We start from the raw sequence: 6,774 nt of genomic DNA, 5'->3' as shown, positions 1-6,774 counted from the left end.
CTTGCTAGCTTCTAAAATGGCTTGCATCACTGTGCATATGGTTTATAAACTCACTTTGATTATTCAAACTGCTCTCTTTGTTTCTAGTCAACATTTATTTATTAAATTAAACAATATTGACAATTCAATAGTACACATAGTAATTTAACAGAGAAATTTCTCTGCTTCTAGCTTAGTGTTTTCCAGTCAACCACATCTAAACTTCCAGCTTTTAAAATTACCAGTTAAAAGAATGTTTGGCTCGAGTTCATCTTTCTCAATCAACCAGAAACAATTCATAAGAATGCTTCAATTATATGAGAGCTAAGCTCCACATGTTTAATTATATGTCAATGAGAGATTAAACTCAAATGTTATCTTCTTGTTTTTTTTCGGTGTGACATATATATGATTGATTAACATGTAATCACTTTTGAGCTGAAATTATACTGGCGATCTAGGTTCAAATCTGTTCAACCAAGTAAATGTGAAGTTTTGAAGACTGACAAAAGAACTCAGACATGGACCAGGTTCATCTTGTGAAGCACGCTCGTGATCAACCCAAACATGTGAGATGCACGTGAAGGAGATAAATCTAACTTATCAGAAGTAATATCTTCTGATCTGATCGAAAAGATTGCATATTGGATAAGGAGAGAAAGACTCCTTATACGAAGAGAACACAGTTTAGGAAGAGGGTAGAGTTAGAGTATGAGATCAACTAGAACTCTTCTACCATAGAAGAGTAGCATCTGTATCCCAGTCAATCTCTAATTACTAACCCCTTAAATATTAGTGTTGTTCTCTTTTACAGGTAATGCACATAAGCAGAAGTTAAACGTGAATTGAGAGCAAAATAGCAAGGCAATTTTGCAAGCAATTTATGTGTGATTCAAGCGTGCAATCCTGAAGCTACTTGAAACAGATAGAAGAACCAGTTCCAAGTGTCTATCTTTTATTCTAGTTCAATTGTAGTAGGTAATTTTACAGTGTACCTTTCAGCTTTTATAGAAGCAATTGTATAGGTACTTAGAGTTTTCAAGTTAGAGTTAACTTGAAGTTGTCACAACAGTTGAGGTTGTATGCCACAACGGGATTAGAGTTAATTCTGGGTTTACAAAAGAGTTTTTGTAAATGCAGTTTGTGGCTCAGTGATTTTAATGGAGAGTTTGGGAAGATCCTATTGGAAAGTAGGTCGTGGTTTTTTCACCTTTTGAGCCAGGTGTTTTCCACGTAAAATCTCTGTATTCTTTATTTTCTTTACTTATTATTCCGCAAACAGTAGTAGTTGGAACACATAGAAGAACCAGGTCCTTCTATAATCAAGTTAAGCGAAAATTGGGTACCACACAAATCATTCCCCCCCTCTTGTGTGGTATTGAAGTATAAAACATTAATTGGTATCAGAGCGGGTTATCCTTGAAGAGGTTAACACCTTAGGACCAGATCAAGATGAGTGCACCACCTGGAAACTAGGAAGGGCAATCCATTGCTAAGCCCTCACTCTTTAATGGTCAATACTATTCTTGGTGGAAGAACAGGATGAGAGACCATATCATAGAGAAGACTATGAACTCTGGGACATAGTCACTAATGGTCCCCTGGCTACTACAAAGAAGAATATCAAAGGAGTGGACGTGCCAAAGGCAAGAGCTAACTGCACTGCTGAAGATTTGAAAAAATGGGAAAAGAATGCTAAGGCCAAGAAATGGCTTGTGTGTGGACTAGGGCTAGAGGAGTACATCAGGATTCAAAGTTGTACCACTACTAAGGACATATGAGACACTCTACAAGTGGCCCATGAAGGAACTCCTCAAGTAAAGAGATCAAGAGGAACACTGTTGTACTCTTAATATGAGAATTTCACCATGAAGGAAAGAGAAACTATCTGGGAGATGTACACAAGGTTCATAACACTAACAAATGAATTTAAATCTCTTGGAAGACTTATCCTTGAAGAAGACAAGGTTGAGAAAATCCTGACAAGGATCTTACTAGTAACTTGGGAAAGCAAAATCACTACTATTCAGGAATCAAAGAACATTGCTACTCTCAAGTTGGATGAGCTGATTGGAAATCTCACTGCCTATGAACTGAGAAGGCAAACCATGAAAATTGATGCACCTAAGAAGGAAAGGAGTCTGGCTCTCAGAATACCTGAAGGTGCAGATCTAGAGGATGATGAAATGGCCATGATCACAAGGGATTTCAAGAAGTACCTAATGAGAGGAAAAAGGTTCTTCAAGAGGTACAACATTCAACAAACCAAGGGCTCCTGAGAAACAAACCAATGAGGGCTGTTACAAATATGGCAAGACTGACCACATGATCAAGAATTGTCCTCAGTGTGAAATCAAATGGAAGAAGGAAAGGGCTGAACGAATGAATAGGAAGAAGGAACAGGTTCAACCCAAAAAGAACAAAGGATCAACAAAGGATATGGTTGCTGCTTGGGGAGAAACCTCAGATGAGGATTCAGAAGATGAAACTGGATATGAACAAGCACTTATTGCCATTGGAGAATCAGATGATGAACAAGAGGTAAATGTGATTCATCTCAAAGACAAGATTAAATTTTTTCTAAAGAAAGGTTATCTGAATTATTGCTAGACTTCATTGATGAGTCTGAGGTAATAAACAATGAGAAAGAACAGCTGTCTAGGGAGTGTGTGATCTTAAAAGCCAAGTCCAAAAATTTAGAATCTAGGGCTAGTGAGAGCGATAGTAAAAATACTGAGTTGAAGAACCAGGTTCTTGAACTTGACACTAGCATATTAGAACTTAGATCTGAAAATTTAAAACTGAAATTAGGAACAGGCAAGAAGAAGGTTGATCACACACATATCACCTTAGAAGAAAATATTGGGAAAATGAAGGATGAGTTGTACAAGAAAGATGAACAAATAAGAGTCTTAAAAGAAGACCTAGGGAAGGTAAAACATGAACTAGACAGAACTTGCAAATGGAATAAGTCTTCTGATGCACTATCCTGGCTACAAGACCACCACATTAGCAATAAGAGAGGACTTGGCTATGGGATCCCAACACCTAAGTGGGATCCCAAAATCAAGTACATCACACTTCCTGAAAACAAATCTGCACACATTGTGGCAAGATTGGTCATTACAAAAGTGAATGTAATGCAAAAGAAAAGGTCAGTCAAAAGAATAAAACATTTGTTCAAGAGAAAAATAGGCTGCCTGGATGGGACAAAAGGAATTTAATTTACCCTTTTGCCTATAGAAAGGGATCTAAACTAGTTTAGGTTCCTAAGACTAACCCCTGATTTCGTTTTGCATGTCCAAGTGAAGGGAAGTAGCCAAGTACGGTACATGGATAGTCGCTACTCAAAGCATATGACTGGAAGCAAGAACCTGTTCCTTTCACTTGAGGATCTAAAAGGAGGTAATGTCTCCTTTGGAAATGGGAAGAAAGGTGAGATCATTGAGGTTGGAAAGATAAGTAAGACAAACTCACATTCCATTGAGAATGTCTACTTGATATATGGCTTGAAATATAGCCTAATCAGTGTAGCACAACTGTGTGACAGAGGTAACCTGGTAGCATTCACCTCTACCAAATATTTTGTGATAAATCTTACCACTGACAAGATTGTTTTGCAGGGAAAAAGAGTTAACAACATTTACATTGTAGATTTGTCCACTCTTTCAGAAAATGAACTCGTTTGCTTGAGTGTGTTAGACAATGATCCTCTCCTGTGGCACAAAAGACTTGGTCATGCAAGTCTAAATCAACTCAATAAATTAGTCTCTAAGGACCTGGTGATAGGATTACCTAACATCAAGTTCAAGGAAGACAAAGTTTGTGGGGCCTGTGCAAGGGGGAAGCAGGTAAGATCATCCTTTAAAAGCAAGAAAATGGTAAGCACAACCAGGACAATGGAACTGGTTCATATGGATCTCTGTGGTCCAATGAGAACATTGAGTAGAGGTGGTAAGAAATATGTGATGGTACTTATTGATGATTATTCTAGGTTTACCTGGGTATTGTTTTAAACTTCTAAGGATGAAGCATTTGACATGTTTACTGCCATTGTTAGAAAAACTCAGAAACAACTAGGTAATCAACTTGCATCAATTAGGTCTGATCATGGAACTGGATTTGAAAATGCTAAGTTTACTGAATTTTATGATGAGCATGGTATATATCATAATTTCTCTGCCCCTAGGACTCCTCAACAAAATGGAGTAGTTGAAAGAAAGAATAGGACTCTTGAAGATATAGCTAGGACTATGCTTCTTTCTAGTAAACTGCCATATAGCTTCTGGGCAGAAACTGTAAATACTGCATGTTATATCATTAATAGATGCATGACTAGACCTCTTACAGAGAAGGCTCCCTATGAGTTACTTAAAGGGATAAAACCAAATATATCTCATCTTAGGGCATTTGGATGCAAGTGCTTTGTGCACAGTAATGAAAAGGACTCCCTAGGTAAGTTTGATCCCAGAAGTGATGAGGGAGTATTCTTGGGATATTCTTCACATAGAAAAGCTTATAAAGTGTACAACAAAAGAACTTTGTGTGTAGAAGAAAGTGTACATATAGTTTTTTATGAAACTAACATTCTTTCTGAGAGACAGGAACATGAAGATGAAGCTATTGGGCTGGTAAAGAATTGAGTGAAGTCATAACTTAAGCTAAAGATGCACCAAAAGAAGGAACAGGTGATGGAACAGGTTTTTCCATTCAGGGCAACCTGACAAGGGGAACTGAACAAAGAAGAACTGAAACCAATCCCCTAATGGAACTTATCCATGACCCTATTCCTCAACAACAGAATATGGGAGAAACATCAAACAGAAACAAGTTGGTTGTGAAACCTTACAAGTATCAAAGTTCTTATCCCATTGAGAACATAATCACTGATCCAACATCTGGAGTTAAAACTAGATCACAATTAAAGAATTTGTGTGTTTTTGATGCTTTCTTATCTCTTATTGAACCTAAAAATGTTGCTAAGGCTTTGCAGGATGCAGATTAGGTAAATGCAATGTAAGATGAACTCAATCAGTTTGAGAGAAGTCAAGTTTGGCATCTAGTTCCAAGACCCAAAGACAGATCAGTAATTGGCACTAAATGGGTCTTCAAAAACAAACTTTATGAAGATGGAACAGTTACAAGGAACAAGGCAAGACTGGTGGTCCAAGGTTATAGCCAAGAGGAGGGCATAGATTATGATGAGTCCTTTGCTCCAGTTGTAAGACTGGAGGCAATAAGACTCCTCATAGCCTTTGCAGCACACATGGAATTCACTATTCATTAGATGGATATCAAAAGTGCCTTCCTGAATGGCTATCTAAAAGAACAAGTGTTTGTCAAACAACCTCCAGGGTTTGAGAGCAAGGAGTGTCCGAAACATATGTACAAATTAGACAAGGCTCTCTATGGACTCAAGCAGGCTCTTAGAGCATGGTATGAACGACTGTCCAAATTTCTGCTTGAACATGGCTACAAGAGAGGTGAAATTGACAGTACTCTATTCCTGAGGGAAAAAGGTAAAAATCTTCTTGTAGTACAAATATATGTTGATGACATAATTTTTGGGGCAACCACTGACAAACTAAGTAAGGATTTTGCCAAATTAATGGGGAGTGAGTTTGAAATGAGTATGATGGGTGAGCTTAACTTTTTCTTAGGCTTACAGATCAAACAAAACCCAAATAGAACCATGATCCATCAACAGAAATATGCAAAAGAGTTGATTAAGAAGTTTAAAATGGATAAATCAAAGGAAATAGACACACTCATTGCAACAACTAATAATTAGACATAGATGAACCTGGTTCATCTGTTGATCAAAAGTTGTATAGGGGTATAATTGGTTCACTTTTGTATCTTACTGCTAGCAGACTTGACATAGTTTTCAGTGTAGGACTTTGTGCTCGTTTTTAGGCAAATCCTAAGGAATCTCACTTGACTGTTGTCAAGAGGATACTGAGATATTTTAAAGGCACTACTGATCTTTGTCTTTGGTACCGCAAAGGTAGTAATTTTAATCTAGTGGGATATGTTGATGCTGACTATGCAAGTTTCCTTATGGATAGGAAGAGCACCTTAGGTATGGCTCATTTTCTTGGTTCATGTCTTGTATCATGAGCCACTAAAAAGCATAATTCAGTGGCCTTATCCACTGCTGAGGATGAATATGTTGATGTTGCCTCTTGTTTTGCTCAATTGCTGTGGATCAAACAGCAGCTAATAGATTTTGGCATTGAAGTTGGTTGCATTCCTATCTTTTGTGATAACACTAGTGCTATAAGTATGACAAAGAACCCAGTTTATCATAAGAGGACTAAGCACATAGATGTTAGACATCACTTCTTAAGGGACAACTATGAGAAAGGATTGATTACCATAGAATTCTGTGTTACTGATAAACAAATTGCTAACATCTTTACTAAAGTACTGAGTAGAGAAAGATTTGAAAGGAACAAGTTAGAATTAGGGATGATTAAGATCACCTAATGGGACCAGCTCAGCATGCACAATGAAAAAAATTCAAAAAAAATGAAAAACAAATTTGGCTAGGAAATCTGGAACTTGTGTAAATATCTAGATTAATTTCTACTCAGCTTCATACTGTAAATAGTATACTCCTATGACATGTGTTAATATGACTCACTGATCTCTAACAAAATTTTCTCTATTGTGGTAAATTGCAGCATGATCAAGAGAATTTTAAATGAAGAACCTGGTTCATCAGTATTGGTTCATCTGAATGCCAAGCATTTTCTATAGTCTGCACAATTTGAAATATAAATATTTAAATCA

This window comes from Nicotiana tabacum, chromosome 1, assembly GCF_000715075.1.
Source record: "Nicotiana tabacum cultivar K326 chromosome 1, ASM71507v2, whole genome shotgun sequence".
Taxonomy (NCBI): domain Eukaryota; kingdom Viridiplantae; phylum Streptophyta; class Magnoliopsida; order Solanales; family Solanaceae; genus Nicotiana; species Nicotiana tabacum.
Note: the sequence above shows the minus strand (reverse complement) of the source record.